At 46.2% G+C, this 25,451-nt stretch overlaps 1 protein-coding gene across 2 annotated transcripts in view; it reads left to right on the top strand.

Annotated features, from left to right (window-relative positions):
- TMCC3 (transmembrane and coiled-coil domain family 3) overlaps positions 1-25,451 on the top strand; it is a 248,014-nt gene that overhangs the window by 74,656 nt on the left and 147,907 nt on the right. The gene's annotated exons all lie outside the window — the stretch shown is intronic.

Below are 25,451 nucleotides of genomic sequence, written 5' to 3'. Positions count from 1 at the left end.
AAGCCTCTCTCCCAGAGATATTCCCTCTCACCAATTGTCTGAGGCCTTGGAAAGCATAAAAGATGACTCAGTAAATACCTTCTCTAAACTCTTATCCAGCCAGGATCAAACTGTGAAAAAAATTAAGTCAGAGGAAAAAGGCATAAGAGCCAGCTTCGGCTGTAATCACCCCATGAGCCTCTCCTTCCTCATTTATATGAGCATTCATGAGGAAGCTTCAAATCAGACTGAGTGCAGATCGTATCAAGTGAAATTCTGAAATCTGTATTCAGAGCCCCTTGCCACCTCCTGAGTCAGGTCCATTTTTAGCTTTAGAGTAATGCAGTGCTTGTATGATTTATTACACAAAATGTTCTGCCAGCAGAAAGGATCAAGAGTAGGTGGGTCCTTTACATTTGTTATCTAATTCTTTTGAATATTAGAGGCTATTAAAAAAGCCTTTTTCATTTGTGCAGCAGGGCTTTACCTTTTATACTGGAAATGAAATAACGTGTGCGAAAGCTACATAGATAGGTGCTGGGGGTGCTGCCACATTCCTGGGCTTGAAATGGATTCCATGATATTCAGGTTTACGGTTTGGTTCAGTGGCTCTCAGCTCCCCTAAAAATTTTACCAGCACCCCCGGCTATGTGACCCACATCCCCACACAGAGGGTGAAATTTTGTTAACACTTAAGTCAGTGACAAAACTCCCATTGTCTTCAATAGAGCCAGGATTTTATCTATATTATCCTCATTACCAGAAATCTTGATGCCCACCCAATGCTACATGAGTGGTCAGCTAGACTTCTAATCTACTATTTTGCTCCTTGTCTATAACAGGCATGTTATTGGGAGGGGCTGAGGCTGGCTGAATATGTGTCACCTTCACTGCTGTTCTGCCCAATTTCCCCCTTATTTCCTGTCTTTAAAAGCATATTCCATTGAAGTCACTAGAGCAGTTATACAAAATCAGGTTTTACTGTTGTCAGAGGAGGTTCATGTATGCTAGATCAGGCCCGTGTTTCTAGAGGGTCAGACCTGGGGACTGAAAACAGGTACGAGGGTGAAAGCTGGATGTAGAGTCAGGACTGCACCAATGGCAGTCCTGAAAGCTGGGTCCAGGAACAGGCTGTGGGTCAGAGTCTGGGTCATAAGAACATAAGAATTGCCATACTGGGTCAAACTAAAGGTCCATCTAGCCCAGTATCCTGTCCTCTGACAGTGGACAGTGCCAGATTTTTCAAAGGGAATGAGTAGAACAAGGCAAAAGTCAAGTCATCCAGTCCCAGCATGTAGCAGTCAGAAACTTAGGAATATCCAGTGCATAGAGCTGGATCCCTGACCATCTTAGCTAATAGCCACTGATGGACTTATCCTCCATGAATTCATCTAATTTTTTTTTAATCCAGTTATAGTTTTGGCATTCACAACATTCCCCTGGCAACAAGTTCCACAGGTTGACTGTACCTTCTGTGAAAAAATACTTCCTTTTGTTTGTTTTAAACCTGCTGCCTATTAGAGTCAGAGTCTGTAGACAAGTCAAATGAGGATCAGAGTTGGCGTCTGGATGCAGGCCAAAGGTCAAAGCCGGGTCAGAGTCAATCCAAAAGCCTGGGGGTCAGGAGGCAAGGGCAGGACTGGAGCGGCTCAGGAATGGGTCTGGAACAAGGATGGGACAGGAATAGAGACAAGACGGAGGCCAGGCTGGAAACCTCGGGAGTCTGTAACATCACAAGGCAGCAGGGTTCCTAGTTGAGTGGTGCTGTTGCAGCTCTGGCAGTGAGAGTGAAATATCTGTGCCTGGGGATCACCTGCAGTATTGCCAACTTCATGAGGTCAAAAATCTTGAGTCAGACCCCTAAAAGTCACAAGATTTAAAAAAAAAATCGCATGATTTTTGTGCCAAAAAATTACATTGTTTCTTTCGGTCAGTGTCTTGATTTTTAACTCCCCCGTCCATCCCATGGGTGTGTGCATGTGGTAATTAGTGTTGCCTGCTCTCCATGTATTGGATAAGGTGATTTGGCCCCTGCTGCAGGAGGTCTTGTCCCCACATCTGCCCCTTTCCTGCCTGTCAATTAATACTGTCCCCAGACCTCATCAGTTCTGTTCCCACACAACCTCACTCAATTCAGCTCCCTTCAGTTCAGTCCCCTGGCCCCATCATCACCATCCCATCAGTTCAGCCCCTCTACCCTATTGACCCCCACTGCCCTCAGTTCACCCTCCCAGCACTTAGCCCATCCATCAGCCCCCATCCTCCTTACCCCACCCCTCTGCAGCCCCCAGGCCATAGTTCAGCCCTCCGTGCCTCACCTTTGCTCCTCTTGTAGCTGGCATTTCAAGGTATTTATGTGTCAGATATGATAAACATTCATATGACCCTGTATGCTTCGGCCACCATTCCAGAAGACATGCTTCCATGCTGATGATCTGTTAATTAAATTTGCGACTGAACTCCTTGGGGGAGAACTGTACGTCTCCTGTTCTGTTTTATCCACATTCTGCTATATATTTTGTGTTATAGTAGTCTTGGATGATGACCCAGCACACGTTCGTTTTAAGAATACTTTCACAGCAGATCTGACAAAACGTAAAGAAGGTACCAATGTGCAATTTCTAATTTCAAATAGTAACCAAACTTGTTTGTCTGAGCGATTGTCTGAACAGGAAGTAGGACTGAGTGGACTTGTAGGTTCTAAAGTTTTACATTGTTTTATTTTTGAATGCTGTTATTTTTTGTACATAATTCTACATTTGTAAGTTCAACTTTCATTATAAAGAGATTGCACTACAGTACTTGTGTTAGGTGAATTGAAATATACTATTTGTTTTGTTTTTTACAGTGCAGATATTTGTAATAGAATACCCTAGTATGAAAATGAAAGATGGGGCCAGGTTCACCCCTGTGGGAACTGAGGGTAGCTACCAGTCATAAGAATTGATGCTGGTGGAGCCTAGTACTTAAAGGCAGCAGGAGGACCCTCCACTGTGGGTTTCTTTCTTACAGGCATTCAGGGCCATCCTTAGGCATATGCAGCTTACGTGGCTGTGTAGGCAGCTGAAATTTTGGGGCACCCCTGGGCCTTAGTGTCTACTAGAGTGACCAGACAGCAAGTGTGAAAAATCGGGACGGGGTGGGGGGGTAATAGGTGCCCATATAAGACAAAGCCCCAAATATTGGGACTGTCCCTATAAAATTGGGACATGTGATCACCCTAGTGTCCACCCACCCACCTCGTCCAGTTCTAATTGACCCCCCCCACCCTTCCTGCAGGCTCCCACCACAGCTGGCTGCTGCAGCCTGGTGAGTCTTCCTCTAGAGGGGATCTAGTACTTAAAAGTGAAAATGCCTGCCAGACCTATTAGCACAACATTGAAACTGTTAAAGAGCCAGTCAAGTGGTAATGAAGCCATTTAACAGGCCTTTGCCAACCTCCAGGTGTATACTGTCATTTTCTGAATTTAGTGACAAAAATAGTAGTAATATTTACTCCGAACATGTTACTCTACAGGACCTTAGTTTAAAATATTTCATTTGTGTGTTGCTGAAGATTATAAAATCACATCTCAAAAAAATCCTTGGATAGATTTTTAGATGCACAATCTGAGTATTCAGCTTTACCCTTAAATGCTTGGATTTTCATGCATATCATTTTTTAAATAAATCCTTCAAAAGACCACTCTTATCTAAAATACACATGCGAGCCTGGCCTACCATCGGGCATAAGGGCACAGTTTAATAATAATACTGCATAGGGCCCCATAAATCCTAAGGACAGCCCAGAGATCTGGCACTCACTGTTCACACTTTTGTTATTGAAAAGTTTTGTATTAAAGTTGAAAAAACAAAAATAGACACATCCAGCAACTGGTCTGAAATTCAATACTGGCTCTGAACAAAAGGCTATGAAAATGCTCCCCAGGTTCAGAAAAGGTGATTCAGAGGCAGGGACTGGGTACTTTACCTGGTCTTCTACAAAAAGGAAGAGGGGTTAAACCATCAAAACCAAGACTAAAATATTTTATTAAGATGATGATGATAAAAAGTGAATGGTACAGAGTTTAAGCATAGAAGTCTCTGGTTATCAGGGAATAACATACAGATTATTGAGGGTGAAAAGTTTGGTTTAAGATCAGGTGGCATAAGGAATACTGTGACAAAGTTCCTCCTTTTACCTTGGTGGGTCCTGCACTTATTGGCGGATTTACTCACCTCAGTGCTCTTCCCCTCTGGTGGAACCTACAGTCTGAGTCAACTCCTCCTGTGTCTGATCACGAGTTGCGAGATTTGGGGGGAACCCAGGCCCGCCCTCTGCTCCGGGTTCCAGCCCAGGGCCCTGTGGATTGCAGCTGTCTATAGTGCCTCCTGTAACAGCTGCATGACAGCTACAACTCCCTGGCCTACTTCCCATGGCGTCCTCCAAACACCTTCTTTATCCTCACCACAGGACCTTCCTCCTGGTGTCTGATAATGCTAGATTGTCTGATAATTCCTCAATCCTCCAGTAGCACACCCTCTCGGTCTCAGCTCCTTGCACCTCTTGCTCCCAGCTCCTCACACGCGCTTCCTCTCCTCTGGCTTCCCCTCACCTGACTGGAGTGAGCTCCTTTTTAAACCCAGGTGCCCTGATTAGCCTGCCTTGATTGGCTACAGATGTTTTAATCAATGTAGCTGTCTCCACTGCCTTCTAGAAAGATCTTAATTGGCCCCAGGTGCCTTGATTAACCTGGAGCACCTGCCATTTGGTTACCATGGTACTAGGGATTTGTTTAGCCTGGGGCTAACATACCTGTTCCTCAGTACTTTACTGTAGCCATCCGGCCTTGCCCCATCACATATCCTTCCCCCCCTCCCCCCGCTCAACACCATAGGGTTGGGCAACTTGGGACGCCAGGCAGTGTGCTCGTGAAAGACCATCAGCATTGCCGTGGTGGCATCCAGCCCTGTGCCATATGCGGAACTGGAATGGTTGGAGGAATAAGAACCACCTAGTGACCCTTGCATTCTTTTCCTTATTTCTCTGCATCCACTGGAGGGGTGCATGGTCCGTCACAAGAGTAAATCGCCGGCCTAAGAGGTAATAACGCAGTGTCTCCATGGCCCATTTGACAGCAAGGCATTCTCTCTCGACTACTGCATACTTCTGTTCTCTTGGGAGCAGCTTTCTGCTTAGGTAGAGGATTGGGTGTTGTTCTTCTCCAGTCATTTGTGACAGAACCGCCCCCAACCCCACCTCAGAAGCATCTGTCTGTAAAATAAATTCCTTGGCAAAGTCCGGGGCTTTGAGTATGGAGTCATTACAGAGGGCTGTCCGAAGGTCTAAAAATGCCTCCTCTGCTGCGTTGGTCCACTTCCCATGTCTGGACCTCGGGCCTTCACCAAGTCCGTTAGAGGACTTGCCCTACTGGCAAAGTGGGGAATAAAACGTCGGTAGTAGCCTACCATGCCTAGGAACGCACGGACCTGCTTCTTTCGGGTCGGCCGGGGCCAGTTTTGAATCGGCTCTAGCTTATTAGTTTGGGGCTTCACTATACCCCGTCCTACAATATATCCCAGGTACTTAGCCTCTGCTAGTCCTATGGCTCATTTAGCAGGATTAGCGGTGAGGCCAGCCCGCCTTAAGGTGCATAGTACTGCCTCAACTTTCTCCAAGTGGGTTCCCCTGTCTGGCCTATGGATGATGACATCATCTAGGTATGCAGCTGCATAACTAGTATGGGGGTGCAGCAGCTTATCCATGAGGCGCTGGAATGTGGCTGGGGCCCCATGTAACCCAAAAGGGAGGACAGTGTACTGGAATAGCCCATCTGGGGTGGAGAAGGCTGTCTTTTCTTTAGCTTCTTTGGTCAGGGGAATCTGCCAATACCCTTTTGTCAGATCCAGTGTAGTCAAGAATCGGGCACTACCAAGTCGGTCAACCAGTTCATCGATGCGTGGTATGGGATATGCATCGAATTGGGATACTTCATTCAGTCGACGAAAGTCATTAGAGAATCTCGTGGTACCATCAGGTTTGGGCACTAGAACAATTGGACTGCACCACTGACTGTAGGATTCTTCAATAATGCCTAGTTCTAACAACATTTTCTTTACTTCGGCCTTGATTTCTTCTTTTTTGGCTGCTGGGATTTGGTAGGGTCTCAGTGTTACCTTGGCTCCAGGGATAGTGCGGATATGGTGATAGGTCTCAGTCGTCCGCCCCGGTTTTGTAGAGAACACATCTTGGTTGCGATTAATCATGTCGGCTGCCTCGAGTTTTTGGATTGGCGTCAAGTCGGGTGATATCTCACTTGCTCATGTAAGTTATACTCCTGGGGAAGGGTCTCCTGGGTGACTAAGCATGCCTCTCGATCATGCCAAGGTTTTAGAAGATTGATGTGGTAAATTTGCTCTGGTTTCCTGCGACCTGGCTGCCGCACCTTATAGTTTACCTCTCCCACGGCTTCAATCACTTCATAGGGTCCCTGCTACTGGGCCAACAGCTTGCTTTCTGTTGTGGGCACCAGGACCATTACTCAATCCCCTGATTGGAACCATCGAAGCTTTGCTTGGTGGTTATAATGGGTCCATTGGGTCTCCTGTGCTTTCTCCAAGTGTTCCCGTACAATGGGTGTAACTTGGGCTATCTGATCCCTCATCTGTAGTACATGCTTGACTATGTTCTTTCCGGGATTTGGCTCCTCTTCCCAGGCTTCTCTGGCTATATCCAATATGCCTCGGGGGTGGCACCCATATAGTAGTTCAAATGGAGAGAAACTTGTGGAGGCTTGTGGAACTTCTCGGATTACGAACATGAGGTAAGGCAATAGGGTATCCTAGTCTTTCCCATCCCGGCTCACCACTTTCCTGATCATGACCTTGAGGATCTGTCATAAACAGATAAGAAGTAAGAGTTAATAGAACAGAAGTACTTCATATCTCTTTTGCCTGTAAAGGGTTAACAACATCAGTGAGCCTGGCTGTCACCTGACCAGAGAACCAATCAGGGGACAGGATACTTTCAAATCTTGAGGGAGGGAAGTTTTTGTGTGTGCTGTTAGTTTTTGGTTGTTCACTCTGGGAGCTCAGAGGGACCAGACGTGCAACCAGGTTTCTCTCCAATCTCTCCGATACAGGCTCTTATAAGTTCAGAATAGTGAGTACTAGGTAGATAAAGCGAGTTAGGCTTATGGTGTTTTCTTTATTTGCAAATGTGTATTTGGCTGGAAGGAGTTCAAATGTGTATTTTGCTGAAAGGATTTTAATTTGTACTTGTATACTTAGGCTGGGAGGGTATTCCCAGTATCTATAGCTGAAAGACTCTGTACCTATTCCATTTTAAATTTACAAAGATAATTTTTACTGTTTTTTATTTTCTTTAATTAAAAGCTTTTCTTGTTTAAGAACCTGATTGTTTTTTTTATTCTGGAGAGACCCCAGGGGACTGGGTCTGGATTCACCAGGGAATTGGTGGGGAGAAAGGAGGGAAGGGGGAGAGAGAGGTTATTTTCTCTTTGTGTTAGAATTACTGTCTCTCTCAGGGAGAGTCTGGGAGGGGGAGAGAGAAGGAGAGGGGAAGGTGGATTTTCCTCTCTGTTTTAAGATTCAAGGAGTTTGAATCACAATGATCTTCCAGGGTAACCCAGGGAGGGGAAGCCTGGGAGAGGCAACGGTGAGGGAAAGGGTTTACTTTCCTTGTGTTAAGATCCAGAGGGTCTGGGTCTTGGGGGTCCCCAGGCAAGGTTTTGGGGGGACCAGAGTGTACCAGACACTGGAATTCCTGGTTGGTGGCAGCGCTACAAGTACTAAGATGATAACTGAGCTTTGAGGAATTCATGCTGGTACCCCATCTTTTGGACGCTAAGGTTCAGAGTGGGGAATTATACTATGACAGGGTCCTATTGAACCTTTCTACAAGACCGTCTGTTTGTGGGTGGTATACAGAGGTCCGTAGGGCTTGTACGTGGAGCAATGAACAGAGATCTTTCATCAACTTGGGTATGAAAGGTGTCCCTTGATCAGTCAGTATCTCCTTGGGTAGCCGAACCCGGGTAAAGATCTGTACTAGCTCCTTAGCTATTATCTTGGAAGCTATGTTGCGTAGGGGGACGGGTTGCATAGTCTAATACAACCAGCACATGTTGGTGGCCCCGAGCTGTCTTCTCCAGGGGCCCAATCAGATCCATGGCTATGCGTTCAAATGGTACCTCTATTATTGGAAGAGGTATCAAAGGGGCCCGTAAGTGTGGGCGAGGGCTATGTAGCTGACACTCTGGACAAGAGGTGCAGTATCGCCTGACATCTTCATGTACTCCTGGCCAGAAGAACCTCTGCAGGATCCTGGCCTGGGTTTTCTCTACCCCTAAGTGTCCTTCAAACAGGTGACTGTGGGCAAGGCTCAATATGGCTTTTTAATGTTTTCGTGGCACCAGAAGTTGATGTAACTCCTGCTCCTGCATTTGCACCACACAGTACAGGAGATCTTTCTTCACTGGAAAGTAGGGTCCTGGACCCCGGACCTTCCCCTCCACTGGTATCCCATCTATCTCAGCCACATCTTTCGTGACATTATGATATCTAGGGTCCTCTGCCCGGTCCCGTCCGAAAGTCTCTCTCTCCCAGGACTAACCTGCCTGAGCTCCCAGGGGCCGGCTTCTGCTTCTTCCAACGGCTCATCGCCATCACAGCTAGGACCAGCCTCTGGCTCACCTTCCGTGTTGGTAGTTTCTCTGATGGCTGCTCATGTCCATCTGCCTACTAGCGCGGTCTTCTGGCGCTGGGTCAGGATCTGAGTTTCCATAGCCTTCGCGGCCTTCCTTTCTTTTTTTGTCTTCCGGGCCTTTCGGGGGGCAGAGAATAGATCCTGAGAAAACTCAGAAAACATTGGGGGTTGACATTCCCCCAATGATGAGTCACTGCCAACAGGGTCTCCACCTCCCTCCAGTGTCTCCAGGGGGAGTAACTTATCAAACCCTGGATAGTCCCTCCCAATAACTACAAGATATGGGAGTTTAGGAACTACACCTACTGTCACCTTAATGGGGTTCCCCTGAACCTCTATCTCCACTGGGATGGTGGGATAATGACTCATGGCCCCATGCACACACGTCACTGCTATGCGTTTGGCTTGCAGCAGCTGGCTACTTTTTACCAACTTACCCGATATAAGGGTGATAGCACTCCCCGAGTCCACAAGTGCTGTAGTCTCTGCTCCATTTATCTTCACCGGGCTGGTGTAGTTATGCGGGGCTAATGCGACACCCACAAGGTGGATAAGGGCGCATGGGACCTCCCAATCCCCCAAGTTGCATTGCATAGGCTCCTCGGTGCTGGGACACTGTGCTGCTATGTGTCCCCACTCCCCACATGCATAACATCTATAATTTGTTTCTAATTATTCTCCTATCATGTGGGCTAGGGGATTTAGTCTCAGGGTTTCTCCCACTCAGGCCAATCCCTTCCTTCTGGAGTCTCTGCTGGTTTTCAACCCCCCTCTTCCTCCACCTAGGACTCCCTAGGGGTTTGGCTGTCCCACCTTCCAGGGCTGGGGTTGGGTATTTGCTACGAAAGGGGCTTTCCTTGGGTAGTTGGGTCAATTCCTTGGCTGTCATACGTCTTTCTACCAGCATGATCATCTCATCATAGTTGGATGGATCCTTCTGGCCTACCCATTTGTGGAGATCTGGTGGCAGTGCCCTCATGTACCGGTCGATGGCCAGAACCTCTAGTATCTCTTCCGGACTCCGGGACTCTGTTTGCAATCACTTTTGTGCTAGATGGACAAGGTCATACAATTGGAACCGTGGGGTTTTGTCTTCCTGGTACCTCCACTCATGATGCCGCTGGGCCTGCACTGTAGTCGTTACTCCAGATCTTGCCAGGATCTCTGCCTTCAGCTGGGAGTAGTCTACTGCAGCCTCTTCAGGCAGATCATGGTAGGCCTTCTGGGCCTCCCCACACAGGAATGGGGCAAGGATGCCAGACCACTGATCTCGAAGCCAGGCCTCCCGTAGGGCTGTCCTCTCAAAGGCCAGAAGGTATGCCTCTACATCATCCTCCCGTGTCAGTTTCTGCAGCCAATGGCTAGCCTGTATGAGCCACGTCCCATCATGGCCACGGTTCAGCTCTGTAAGGATCTTTACCTGTTTTACCAGTTCCTGCAACATAGCTCGGACTTGAGCAGCTTGGTCCATCAGCAGGCTATTAGTCTCTTGCTGCAGCCTCACTGCTTCTTGCTGGGTGGCTGCCTGGACACGGGTAGCCTCCTGCTGGGCCGCCATGGCTTGTATCAGTGCCTGCACTACGGCATCCATTATGGTGACAAAAAAAAAAGTAACCCTCTCTTTTTTTTTTTTAATCACCCTCCTCCTTCCGCTGTGCACACCAAAAGTCTCACTTCTGACACCAGTTGTGACAAAGTTCCTCCTTTACCTTGGTGGGTCCTGCGCTTATTGGCAGATTTGCTCACCTCAGTGATCTTCCCTTCTGGTGGAACCTACAGTCTGAGTCAACTCCTCCTGTGTCTGATCAGGAGTTGCGAGGTTTGGGGGGAACCCGGGCCCGCCCTCTACTCTGGGTTCCAGCCCAGGGCCCTGTGGATTGCAGCTGTCTATAGTGCCTCCTGTAACAGCTGCATGACAGCTACAACTCCCTGGCCTACTTCCCCATGGCCTCCTCCAAACACCTTCTTTATCCTCACCACAGGACCTTCTTTGGTGTCTGATAATGCTTGATTGTCTGATAATTCCTCAATCCTCCAGTAGCACACCCTCTCGGTCTCAGCTCCTTGCACCTCTTGCTCCCAGCTCCTCACACGCGCTTCCTCTCCTCTGGCTTCCCCTCACCTGACTGGAGTGAGCTCCTTTTTAAACCCAGGTGCCCTGATTAGCCTGCCTTGATTGGCTGCAGGTATTTTAATCAATGTAGCTATCTCCACTGCCTTCTAGAAAGATCTTAATTGGCCCCAAGTGCCTTGATTAACCTGGAGCACCTGCCATTTGGTTACCATGGTACTAGGGATTTGTTTAGCCTGGGGCTAACATACCTGTTCCTCAGTACTTTACTGTAGCCATCTGGCCTTGCCCCATCACAATACATAATCTGCAAGTATACGAGACAAGGAAATCGAGCAGTTAGCCCTCTTAGGTGATTATTACATAGAAAGGATTTTATTTTGTATCCACGCTACAGAGAATTTGGCAGTAATAATCACCAATAAATGATGTGATCTAGTCTCCATATGATAAACAAAGTCCAAGTTTTCTAAAGTTATTGCTATTTTATCTCTGAAGCAGACACTAGATAAAAGATACTGTAGGACGCCTCATTGAAGCCCATATTTGCAACACTTCCAAGCAAATGCAGTGGTTTCTGCTGTAGGGACTTCACTATTTTCCTTCTAATTTGAACAAAATAAATCCAAACCTCCATTTAAGGTGTCCCTAGCCCCCATTGATAACATTGTTTTTGGAGCTGCCCAATTTTGGGCACTGATCTACCATTTCATGTGTTCCAAGTTAGTAACTGACTCAGTCTTTAATCTTTTATTGTACATTTTAAGAATTGGCCAGTGTACAGAACACAGTGTCTATGGTGAGCAAAATATTTATCCTAAATGTATGCAACAACACTTACACTACACCTTAGTGAATTCTGAACCTAGTGAAACAGACTGGATCGTCACCAGCAAAGAAAGCTTCTATAAATGATCAGGTGCATAAATAAATATCTTGGCTCTCTGTTCAACAGTAAATCAATAGACTTTTTTAGACTCTTAGAGATGGTTGAGATATGTTGAAGCATTTATCTATACTTTTAAGTTGTAATACAGTTTTCTCTTCATTTTGTCTGCTTTAATATTTGACCTGCTCTGATTCCCATGTAACTGTTCATCTTTCCGTTTGTCTTGCATGCAATAAAAATAAAATGAAAATATTACTGTTAGTGGAAACAAAATGGGATTTATTTCCCAGGAGCTAAAACACATCCCTGGATTGAATGATCTCTTTAAATTATGTTTCAGCAATAGCTCAAGGTACAGTAGTAGTTGCTAATGCAATAAACCATTGTAATAGGAGTAGAAGTGTGTGTGTTTGTCTGAGAGAAAAGGATGATAATTGAAAGAGAACAAGTTTATCTCAAGTCATTTTAATGTCACCGAGTTGTTGCCCAAAACAGATTGATTGTGCTTGGCATGGTAAGACTGATTCTTTAAAGCATCCTAAAGCAATGGCAGCCAGAGTAATTTCTGTGGACATTTGAGGAGTCCAAATGACAGAGAATGGCTGAGATAAATGGAAGAAAAATCAGGAGAAAACGAAGTATAAAACACATGAATGGTTACACTTAACAGAAAAATACGTTCTTTTTGAATGCTGTTAGGTATGGGGACATGGGAGATCTGGACTGAGTTCCCTGCTTTGCCACAACTTTCCTGTGACCTGGGGCAACTCACTTATTTTCTTTGTGCCTCTGTTTTCCATCTGTAAATGGAGATATGTAAATATCCTCAGGGGTATTGTGAGAATAAATATAAACATTGTAGAGTGCTCAGATTCTATGATAATGGGTGCCAGTTGAGAACCTGAGATAGGTAGATAAATGTGCAGAAGACATTGGGAATAGCACAGGGCCAATGAGGATGGAGATGGATATCTGGGCTTGTGATAAGGTTTGTAGAACCTGTTTCCTCTCCATACTCGCTTTTATGAGGCATGTTATGCCACCTATTGGTCAGTCCCAGAGTTTGTTAGAAATGCTGGGATTGACCCTTGGGAGCCCCTTTTGTTGACAGGCAGCATGAAGTTGCCCAGGGAGGATGGTATGTCCTCCTACCCCCACCCCACAATCGGGGGCCAGTGGGGAACTCCAACATCTTATTTCTCTCTTGCTGTGAGGCTTTTGTATTTCAGTGTAGTAACTAAATGAATGTCACATCTGATGACATGTGGATTCATAGATTCATAGACTCTAGGGCTGGAAGGGACCTCGAGAGGTCATCGAGTCCAGTCCCCTGCCCTCATGGCAGGACCAAATACTGTCTAGACAAACTCTAATAGACATTTATCTAACCTACTCTTAAATATCTCCAGAGATGGAGATTCCACAACTTCCCTAGGCAATCTATTCCAGTGTTTAACTACCCTGACAGTTAGGAACTTTTTCCTAATGTCCAATCTAAATCTCCCTTGCTGCAGTTTAAGCCCATTGCTTCTTGTAAGAGATACATAGAGTTTAGCATCAGTGTAATGCTGTAGCAGTTGCTTCTTGTAGAAAGTTTGAATGGGGTACAGTCAGAGTCCCTATACTGAAGCAAAAAGGAATAATCAGTTTTCAATGACTGATCTTTGTCTCTGAGTGAGGAAATACTACTTACCAATTAATAGTGTTCTGTTATATTTACTCATTGCAGTATAGTGTCATTACACCTACTCAGACTGTTTTCTTTAAAATGGCTTCTTACTCAAGATAGGCCGAAAAAGGGATGAGGAAGTGAGTTACATGCATGTGGAGGAGGGAGAGGATGAAGTAGTGCTTCAAAAAGAAATGATAGGTTTGACAGCCCCACATTTGAACCATCCTTAGGTCTGGAGTCCTGGCTTACAGGTAGCATGTCATTTCTGAGCTGAATACATGTGGGTAAGAATTGTCCAGGACCTCTTGGGAGGATGGCCCTGGTACTCATGAACAGAAAAAGCATATGGTCACCTTTCCTTTGAAATATCATCTAAATTATACTGCACTTTGCTGTTGTGGTCTGCTTCCAAATGTAGCTCTGTAACATCACAGCACCAAGTGAAAACCAGTACCATGAAGTATTATCCTATCAAAAGAATTTGGGAGAAGCTTATATCCCATAAAATAACAAGCTATTAGGTGTTTCCTGTTTTAAAAATAGCTACATATGATTTGAATGAGCAATTCTGTAATATATCTTACACCCACTGCTAATGAGGGGGACTCACTTTCTGAGTCTACAGTATCAGGGAACTACTACAGGCAGGCAGTCGCTCCTAGAAAATGCTACATGTTGTCTCTGGACCACTGTCTGCTTTGAGGGGGGACAGAGTTTTTAAAGGTATGTAGGTGCCCAACTTCCACTGAAATCACTGGGCAGGTTCCTAAATACCTTTAAAAATCTGGCCCTAAGTGCTTTGCTGTATTGGACCCAGAGTGCTTAGAACCTTGCAGGATCAAGCTCATTGGGCAGATGTAGGCACGATTACCTGAAGTGCTCCATGCCCAACCCAGAAAAAGGGGACAGACCCAATATGCTGCCTGGATATTGGGCAGCCCTTGCACATCATCATGGAATGATGCATGTTAGTTCCACCTAGCACCCACTAGGCAGTCACAGGTCATTTTCTTCCAGATGCTCTTTGTAGTGTGCAATCCCCATGATGCACGGTGGAGCTGCTTTGCTTTATGCCATCTCAATATTATTATTTGTTAAGCACCAAAAGAGCCTTCCTTACTTCAGGTTTTTATTCATGTTTAGGAAAGGAGCAAACGATTGCAATTCATTTCACACTGACAGTGTCTCTGTTTTCTGTACCCAGGTCCACCTTTCTCCTAGCATGCCAGGCCTGCTGTGCACATCTGAGCAGCACTCAGTGCTCAACGGGAGTGTAGCAGTACTTCATGTTCATTGTACTTTGCACTGCTTGGAACTGTGCCTAGGTGAAATCCTGTGGCTGTGTTACACAAGTCAGACTAGATGATCACAATGACTCTTTTTGGCCTTAAAAATCTATGAATTGATGAGAAAGTTGCTCATGAGGAACCACATGACAGGTGGGATAAATAGACCCCCTCCAGGGGACAAGGATTACTATAGGGTTTCAAGTCTCCTTCACATTCTTCATTGGTTTTCTTAATGGGAGTGATTTAGGAATGAGACCTTGAACCTGCAGTAAGGGATGATAAATTCCTGCAGCCTGTGGATTAAAAATATGCAGGTAAAGAAGAGGCTATAAAAATTGTAGAGAGGTTGCCCTGATTTGTGGTTGGATACTGAACTTTTGTTTAACCTGTTTCAATTATATTATCAACCTGACTTGCCCATCACTTCCTACCATGCTTTGTAAAGCAACTCCTATTGGGAATAGTGAGTCTGTAACATTTACATGGCTTGCCAACTACAGAACCAGTTTCTCCTCTCTTGGTTTTCACACCTCAACTGCTAGAACAGGGCCTCATCCTCCCTGATTGAACTGACCTGGTTATCTCTAGCTTGCTTGCTAGCATATATATACCTGCCCCTGGAAATTTCCACCACATGCATCTGAAGAAGTGGGTATTCACCCACGAAAGCTCATGCTCCAAAACGTCTGTTAGTCTATAAGGTGCCACAGGATTCTCTGCTGCTTTTACAGATCCAGACTAACACGGCTACCCCTCTGATACTTGTAACATTTACATCAGTTGCAATCCAGTTTCTATCAACCACTCCAAGAGCCTAGGAGCTCAGCAGTTTGGGAGCTTGTGTTTAAAAACAATAGGGTGCTTGAGATCAATCCTGGGGGATAAGAGTTCAATGGATTAGCACTTTAGGCTTTTGCTTCTGAGGATTAAGATTCACATTGTGATTAAGGCCTTGGCTACACTACAGAGTTTCAGCGCTGGTGAGGGGGTTACAGCGCTGCAACTTAGGATGTGTACACACTTGCACAGCACGGCCAGCGCTGCAACTCCCTGGTTGCAGCGCTGGCTGTACACCCGGTCGAGCCTCGGGTGTAGAGGATCCAGCGCTGGTGATCCAGTGCTGGTCAGCAAGTGTAGACACCCACCAGCGTTTTTATTGACCTCCGTGGCATAAGCAGCTATCCCAGCATACCTTAGAAGCCTCTCTGGTAATCATGCAAACTCCACTGCCCTGGGCTCACCTGACCCCTCGTTTAAATGCCCCGGGAATTTTAAAAATCCCCTTCCTGTTTGCTCAGCCAGGTGTGGAGTGCAATTAATCAATCAATCAATCAGCGACCATGCCTCCACGCACCAAACGAGCCCCAGCATGGACCAATGCAGAGCTGCAGGACCTCATAAGTGTTTGGGGAGAGGAGGCTGTGCAAGCACAGCTGCGCTCCAGAAGGAGAAATTATGATACCTATGGGCAGATATCGCAGTCCTCGATGAGAAGGGGCCATGAACGGGATGCGTTGCAGTGCAGGGTCAAAATAAAAGAGCTGAGGAGTGCTTACTGCAAAGCTCGTGAGGAAATCGCCGCTCAGGAGCTGCCCCCACGACCTGCCGTTTTTACCAGGAGCTGGATGCCGTACTTGGGTGTGACACCACTGCCAATCCTAGGAGCACGAAGGAGAGTTCAGAGCAGGGAGAAGTGGGGGAGGTTGTAGAGGACGGCGACAGTGAGGCTACTGGCATGGAGGGAGACACCCCGGAGTCCCAGTACACATGCAGCCAGGAGCTCTTCTCAAGCCAGGAGGAGGCTAGCCAGTCGCAGCAGCAGGAAGTTGATGGTGAGGAAGAAACTGAGGATCGTGCTCGGGGTAAGTAGATTTTTATGTTTTGGGAGAGGAGGGTTTTGTTTATGGCTGCCTGCATGCATGCCTAAACGTGGAATAGCCCATTGATTTGCTCTATCACGTCTCTGTAATCTGCCTCGGTAATCTCTTGAAAAGTTGCAGCAAGAGCGTTTGCAATTTGCTTTCTCAAGTTGATCAGGAGAGCCACCGTGGTCCTTGTCCCGGTCAGGCTAACTCGTCCGATGCACTGTGCAGCGAGGGGTGGGGGGACCATGGCTGCACACAGGCAAGCTGCATAGGGGCCAGGGCGGTATCCACATTGCTGTAGAAGACCCTCCCTCTCTTCCCAGGTAACACGCAGCAGTGATATGTCTGGCAGTAGGAAACCCTGTTCAGAATTTAGGGATACTTGAGTGCAGGGCGCCAGGTTCGCGTTTCCCCAGCCCATTGTGCTCTGTTGTTAACCCCCCCCCCAGCACGTAGCCAGCCACGCGGTGTGCTCCGGTGTTATGCACCCCCCTCCAAGCAGGCATCCAGCACCGTGGTGCGCTCCGGTGTTCCCCACCCCCCCCTCCCAGCACGTAGCCAGCCACGCGGTGTGCTCCGGTGTTATGCACCCCCCTCCAAGCAGGCATCCAGCACCGCGGTGCGTCCCACCCCCCCTCACCAGCAGGACGGCGTGAACGCGGACCAAAGCCCAACCCTCCCCCCACTAGTAGCTCACCACCTTCCTGTTCACTACTGTCCCCTCTTCAGGACACCAGCTACCTCCTGTACCCATTGCAGATAAACCCCAGTGACCCATTGGTCAATTCCCACTCCCAATGGGAAATTGGGGGAAAAACACTCATCCCATTGCTTGCCATGACTTAGCTTCCCTGCCCTCTCTGTGTTATGTGAGGTATGTGAGAAGGATGCTACCAAAAGTCTAAAAAGTCCTTCAATGTGTGATAATAAACAATGTAGCCTCTGTGTATTACATGGATCTATCTCTATTTTTTCTAGTGACCTTGACTAATGCAGCCGGATCACTGGCCTCAAAAAGACTGCAGAACTTGAGACGAAATCCCAGAAAATCAAAAGAGGAATTGATCAAATCTGTTATGAGTCACTACAACAGAGAAAGTAGGAAGACACAGGAATGGAGAGAGAAAATGTATGAATGGAGACAGAGTGTACATGAATGGAGGCAAACAAAGCAGGAGAAAGGAATTGTCTGCCAAAAAAACCTCAAAGCAGATGATAAGCCTCCTGGCTCGCCAAACTGAGTCTTTCGAGTCTCTCGTAGCCATGCAGACAAATATGTACCGTTGTAACCCACAGCCCTCCCAAAGCCCTCTTTCTTGTTCCCCAGTATTTCCACAAAACAACTTTCTCCAGCAGCCAGTTTCTTATTACCCCCAGATGCCCCCAACACCTGTACGATCACCTACCAGCCCTGATAACTATAATTCTTACCCTGTTCACTCCACCCCCATTACCCTGCAGCATAGTAATCCTGAAGTGCAGCAGACATTGAATAGTGATCAAAATAGGACATATTCAAACTTGTGAATGTACAGTCCACCACCCCAACCCCCTTGCCTTTTATGTACTGTATGTTGAATAAAGGATTTTTTTTCTTTTTCACTACGTTATTTTATTGCTGGAAGTGGTAAATATTGTACCCCAAGGTACAGCAAAGCACATCAAATGCACCAAACATTACTGTTGGCTCTCAGCATCAAATTGCTCCCTTAAAGCATCCCTAATCCTTGAAGCCCTTTCCTTGGCCTCCCTAGTAGCCCTGCTTTCTGGCTGAGCAAACTCATCCTCTAGGCGTCGAACCTCGGAGGTCCATTCCTCACTGAATCTTTCACCCTTCCCTTCACAAATATTATGGAGGGTACAGCACGCGGATATAACAGCGGAGATGCTGCTTTCCCCCAAATCTAGCTTCCCATAAAGACAGCGCCAGCGGGCTTTCAAACGGCCAAAAGCACACTCCACAGTCATTCTGCACCGGCTCAGCCTGTAGTTGAACCGGTCCTTGCTCCTGTCAAGCTTCCCTGTATATGGTTTCATGAGCCATGGCAGTAAGGGGTAAGCGGGGTCTCCAAGGATCACAGTGGGCATTTCGACATCCCCTACTGTAATCTTGCGGTCTGGGAAAAAAGTCCCGGCCCTCAGCCTCCTGAACAGGGAACTGTTCCGAAAGATGCGTGCATCGTGCACCTTTCCAGGCCATCCTGAGTAAATGTCAGTGAAACGCCCACGGTGATCCACAAGCGCTTGCAGAACCATGGAGAAATACCCCTTGCGATTAACGTACTCTGATGCCAGGTGGGGTGGTGACAGAATAGGAATATGCGTCCCATCTATTACCCCTCCACAGTTAGGGAAACCCATTTCTGCAAAGCCATCCACAATGTCCTGCACGTTCCCCAGAGTCACAGTTCTTCTTAGCAGGGTGCGATTAATGGCTGTGCAGACTTGCATCAGCACCATTCCAACGGTGGACTTTCCCACTCCAAACTGGTTCGCCACCGATCGGAAGCAGTCTGGAGTTGCCAGCTTCCAGATTGCAATAGCCACCCGCTTCTCCACTGGCAGGGCAGCTCTCAATCTCGTGTCCCTGCGCTGCAGGGTAGGGGCGAGCTCAGCACACAGTGCCATGAAAGTGGCTTTTCTCATCCGAAAGTTCTGCAGCCACTGCTCGTCATCCCAGGCTTGCAGGACGATGTGATCCCACCACTCAGTGCTGGTTTCCCGAGCCCAAAGGCGCCGTTCCACGGTGCTGAGCACATCTGTTGCTGCCACAAGCAATTTAGTGTCTTCACTGTCAGGCGATTCCATATCATCGTCTGACTCCTCACTGTCACTCTCACTTTGCAGCTGAAGGAATAGCTCCACTGCCATGCGTGATGTGCTGGCAACATTCATCAGCAAGGTCGTCAGCAGCTCAGGCTCCATTTATAACAAAAACCGCAGAAAAAGCGCTGTAGAATCACAATGCCGCCAAACTGCTCGGAATGTGTAGCAAAGCACCACGGGGCGTTGGAACAGGAAGCGGAAAGACCCGCACACTTCCTTCCCTTTCCCACAAGCCACAGCGCCAAAATGGGACGAGGTGCTCTGTGGGATAGCTGTCCACAATGCACCACTCCCAACAGCGCTGCAAGTGCTGTAAATGTGGCCACACTGCAGCGCTGGTTGCTGTAAGTGTGGCCACTCTGCAGCGCTGGCCCTACACAGCTGTACTAACACAGCTGTAACTACCAGCGCTGCAAAACTGTAAGTGTAGCCATACCCTTAGGTCACATGTTTGGGAGTTTCATCCTTGTCTCAGGTTTCAGAGTAGCAGCCGTATTAGTCTGTATCCGCAAAAAGAACAGGAGTATTTGTGGCACCTTAGAGACTAACACATTTATTTCAGCATAAACTTTCGTGGGCTATAGCTCACTTCTTCGGATGCATAGAATGGAACACACAGACAGGAGATATTTATACATACAGAGAACATGAAAAGGTGGAAGTATGCATACTAACAGGAAGAGTCTAATCAATTGAGATGAGCTATCATCAGCAGGAGAAAAAAAACCTTTGACGTGATAATTGAGATGACCCATAGAAGGTGTGAGGAGAACTTAACATGGGGAAATAGATTCAATTAGTGTAATGACCCAACCATTCTCAGTCTCTGTTTAGATACAATTAACTTAGGTTTAATTTCCATATTAATTCAAGTTCAGCAGTCTCTCTTTGGAGTCTGTTTTTAAAGTTTGTTTTGGTTTTTGTCTCAGTTTATGCACATCAGAGAATCATGTTATGACTAGTGACCTTCATTTTAAAAAACTAAAGAATTAAAAATCAATGCAATGCATGATGTGCTTTCCTTGAAAGACAGGGAGTCTGGTTCTCATTTACACTAAGGTCTCTTTTTACACCTCTCTGGCAATTTAAAGGAACCATCAGATTGATGTAGAGGAGCCTTAGTGTAAACAAAAATCAAGCCAGTGATTTAGTTTTGCCTAAGTCACTGAGTTCAATTTTGTTCACTTAACTAGAATGAAAGAATAATTCCTTTCACAGCAAGAATTTCTGGGTGAATTGTCCAGCCTACGTTATGCAGGAGATCAGACTGATTGCTTGCAATGGATTATTCTGACCTTAAAAATTTATGAATTATGATAGTAAGGGTGTGACTGATCACGATTGGTAGACTAGTGTCAGAAATATTTACATAGCATGTAACCTTTATGTCTGGCTCAAACCAGTATTTTACCGTAAGGAGCCATTTTGAGCCCAAGAAAGAATAAAATATTAATACAATCTCTTATTGCTTTCCCCTCTAGTGGATAGAGTCTTGTATAAGGGGGAAAAAAAGTTTGACCTTTTTTAGCAGGTGTAAAGTGTCCTTTTAGGAAAGAGGAGAAAGTGGTTTAGATGTTTTTGACCTGTTGTTGTTGAAGTCTGATCATGGAGGTTTTTTTAAGACAAAACAGGGCATGCAGCTCAAGAGAAGGAAAAGAATGCAGCCCCTGTCGCTGATATTTGCTCTCAGTTGCAACTTCGCTGCTACAAAATTGTAGGCACAGCCCATCAGCCTCTCTCTGAGATCTAGCAGACTTTTACTGGTCACAGGCTATTTAAGGCATCGCTTTTAGCTTGGATTCTGGTCACAAGCTCACAGTGATGTTGCAAAGGATGGAGACAATTTGGCCACTGAAGCCAGGCTCCTGTTAGACATAAGACAAAGAGGAAGTTAGGACAGGGGGCTTGTCTACACAGCACTGCAAAGTGCACCACAGGGGTGTGATTTGTAAAGCGCATTAACGTGCTATACTCTAACTGCCACATGTAGACCCTGCTGGCCTGCTCTAAAAAGAACCTTGTTTCTGTGGACCAAGAGCAGTTGGAGCACAATGCGCTAGAGCACTTTACAAATCTGTGCCACGTAGACAAGTCCAGAGGAGAAATAAGGTAGAGAAGGAAAATGACACACTAAAGAGAGGGTAGAGTTGCCACCCCTCCAGGATTGTTCTAGAGTCTCCAGGAATTAAAGATTAATCTTTAATTAAAAAGATTATGTCATGTGATGAAACCTCCGGGAATACATTTAACCAAATGTGGCAACCCTAGGACAGGGTGACAGCCGGAACCTCCAATTTCCATTTTAGAAGTCCAGGATGTAGCTGAAGCTGGTTGATATTGGGTGTGATTTGGTTCCCTCTCTCACGCTCATTCTGGGTAGGTCAACTTTCAATATCAGGATGATGAAGGCTCAGTGGTGTCATGGTGGATCACAGGTCCCAGGAGACAGTGGGAGGAGGAGCAGCCATGATGGTGAAACATGCCCCTTCCCATGCTGCCATTCCCTTGGCTCTTTTAGTGACACCCTGTCATGGTATAATTCCCCACTCAGAACCTTAGCATCCGAAAGATGGGTACCAGCATGAATTCCTCTAAGCTCAATTACCAGCTTGGTACTTGTAGCGCTGCCACCAACCAGGAATTCCAGTGCCTGGTATACTTTGGCCCCCCCAAAACCTTGCCTGGGGACCCCCAAGACCCAGACCCTCTGGATCTTAACACAAGGAAAGTAAACCCTTTCCCTCACCGTTGCCTCTCCCAGACTTCCCCTCCCTGGGTTACCCTGGAAGATCACTGTGATTCAAACTCCCTGAATCTTAAAACAGAGAGGAAAATTCACCTTCCCCCCCCTCCTCTCTCCCCCTCCCAGACTCTCTCTGAGAGAGAAAGTAATCCTAACACAGAGAGAAAATTAACCTCTCTCTCCCCCTTCCCTCCTTTCTCCCCACCAATTCCCTGGTGAATCCAGACGCAGTCCCCTGGAGTCTCACCAGAATAAAAAAAACAATCAGTTTCTTAAACAAGAAAAGCTTTTAATTAAAAAAAGAAAAAACAGTAAAAATTATCTTTGTAAATTTAAAATGGAATAGGTACAGGGTCTTTCAGCTATAGACACTGGGAATACCCTCCCAGCCTAAGTATACAAGTACAAATTAAAATCCTTTCAGCAAAATACACATTTGAACTCCTTCCAGCCAAATACACATTTGCAAATAAAGAAAACAACCATAAGCCTGACTCACTTTATCTACCTAGTACTCACTATTCTGAACTTATAAGAGCCTGTATCGGAGAGATTGGAGAGAAACCTGGTTGCACGTCTGGTCCCTCTGAGCCCCCAGAGTGAACAACAACCAAAATCTAACAGCACATACACAAACTTCCCTCCCTCAAGATTTGAAAGTATCCTGTCCCCTGATTGGTCCTCTGGTCAGGGGACAGCCTGGCTCACTGATGTTGTTAACCCTTTACAGGCAAAAGAGATATGAAGTACTTCTGTTCTATTAACTCTTACTTATCTGTTTATGACACACCCCCTGCCCCCTGAGATAAAGCTGGTTCAAATAGGGGTAGTGACCTCATCTCATTAAAATTAACCAATCAGAACACATTTTGGTGATTTCAACTATAAAAGTTTCCTCCCATATCTAGAATCTAGTACCTACAAGAGGGGATGCCATTTTAGATTTGGTGTTGGTGAGCAGTGAGGACCTCGTAGAAGAAATGGTGGTAGGAGACAACCTTGGTTCGAGTGATCATGAGCTGATTCAGTTCAAACTAGATGGAACGATAAACAAATGTAGATCCGGGATTAGGGTTTTCGACTTCCGGAGGGCTAATTTTAAAGAGTTAAGGAAATTAGTTAGAGAAGTGGATTGGACGGAGGAATTAGTGGATTTAAATGCGGAGGAGGCCTGGAATTACTTTAAGTCGCAGCTGCGGAGACTGTCAGAAGCCTGCATCCCAAGAAAGGGGAAAAAAACCATGGGCAGGAGTTGTAGGCCAAGCTGGATGAGCAAGCAACTCAGAGAGGGGATTAGACAAAAGCAGATAGCTTACAGGGAGTGGAAGAAAGGCAGGATCAGTAAGGAAAGCTACCTTGGTGAGGTCAGAACGTGTAGGGATAAAGTGAGGAAGGCTAAAAGCCGCATTGAACTGGACCTTGCAAAGGGAATCAAAACCAATAGTAAAAGGTTCTACAGCCACATAAATAAGAAGAAAACAAAGAAAGAAGAAGTGGGGCCGCTATACAGTAAGGATGGAATGGAGGTTAAGGATAACCTAGGCATGGCCCAACATCTAAACAAGTACTTTGCCTCAGTCTTTAATAAGACTAGTGAGGAATCTAGCGATGATGGAGGGATGATAAACGGGAATGAGGATATGGAAGTGGATATTACCGCAACTGAGGTAGAGGCCGTACTTGAACAGCTCGATGGGACGAAGTCGGAGGGCCCGGACAATCTCCATCCGAGGATATTAAAGGAACTGGTGCGTGAAATTGCGAGCCCGTTAGCGGGAATTTTTAAGCAATCGATAAACTCGGGGGTTGTGCCGTATGACTGGAGGATTGCTAATGTAGTTCCTATTTTTAAGAAAGGGAATAAAAGTGATCCGGGTAATTATAGGCCTGTTAGCTTGACGTCTGTAGTATGTAAGGTCTTGGAAAAAATTTTAAGGGAGAAAGTAGTTAAGGACATAGAGGTCAATGGTAATTGGGACGAATTGCAAACCAATCTGATCTCCTTCTTTGAGAAGGTGACGGATTACTTAGATAAAGGAAATGCGGTAGATATAATTTACCTAGATTTTAGTAAGGCGTTCGACACGGTTCCGCATGGGGAACTGTTAGTTAAATTGGAAAAGATGGGGATGAATATGAAAGTTGTAAGGTGGATAAGGAACTGGTTAAAGGGGAGACTCCAGCGGGTCGTATTGAAAGGTGAACTGTCAGGCTGGATGGAGGTCACTAGTGGAGTCCCTCAAGGATCAGTTTTGGGACCAATCTTATTTAACCTTTTTATTACTGACCTTGGCACAAAGAGCGGGAATGTGCTAATAAAGTTTGCGGATGACACGAAGCTGGGGGGTATTGCTAACACGGAGAAGGACAGGGATACTATTCAGGAAGATCTGAACCACCTTGTAAACTGGAGTAATAGAAATAAGATGAAATACAATAGTGAAAAGTGCAAGGTCATGCACTTAGGAATTAATAATAAGAATTTTGGATATACGTTGGGGGCGCATCAGTTGAAAGCGACGGAGGAGGAGAAGGACATTGGGGTACTGGTTGATAGCAGGATGACTATGAGTCGCCAATGTGATACGGCTGTTAAAAAAGCAAATGCGATTTTGGGATGCATCAGGCGGGGTATTTCCTGCAAGGATAAGGAGGTGTTAGTACCATTATATAAGGTGTTGGTGAGACCCCATCTGGAATACTGTGTGCAGTTCTGGTGTCCCATGTTCAAGAAGGATGAATTCAAACTGGAACAGGTTCAGAGACGGGCTACAAGGATGATCCGAGGAATGGAAAACCTGCCTTATGAAAGGAGACTCAAAGAGCTTGGCTTGTTTAGCCTGGCCAAAAGAAGGCTGCAGGGGGATATGCTTGCTCTATATAAATATATCAGGGGAGTTAACATTAGGGAGGGAGAGGAATTATTTAAGCTTAGTACTAATGTAGGCATGAGGATGAATGGGTATAAACTGGATATTAGGAAGTTTAGACTTGAAATTAGACGAAGGTTTCTAACCATTAGGGGAGTGAAGTTCTGGAACAGCCTTCCGAGGGAAGTAGTAGGGGCAAAAGACTTTTCTGGCTTTAAGACAAAGCTTGATAAGTATATGGAGGGGATGTTATGATAGGATCGTTAATTTGGGCAATTGATCTTGGATTACCACCAGATAGGTCTGCTCAATGGTCTGCGAGGAGATGTTGGATGGGATGGGAACTGAGTTACTGCAGAGAATCCCTTCTTGGGTGCTGGCTAGTGAGTCTTGTCCACATGCTCATGCTGATCTTGTCCACATGCTCATGCTTAGCTGATCGCCATATTTGGGGTCGGGAAGGAATTTTCCTCCAGGGCGGATTGGCAGGGGCCCTGGAGGTTTTTCGCATTCCCTTGCAGCGTGGGGCACGGGTCGCTT

The sequence above is a fragment of the Gopherus flavomarginatus genome, chromosome 1 (assembly GCF_025201925.1).
Source record: "Gopherus flavomarginatus isolate rGopFla2 chromosome 1, rGopFla2.mat.asm, whole genome shotgun sequence".
NCBI lineage: Eukaryota > Metazoa > Chordata > Testudines > Testudinidae > Gopherus > Gopherus flavomarginatus.
Note: the sequence above shows the minus strand (reverse complement) of the source record. Positions and strands in the feature narration are given on the sequence as shown.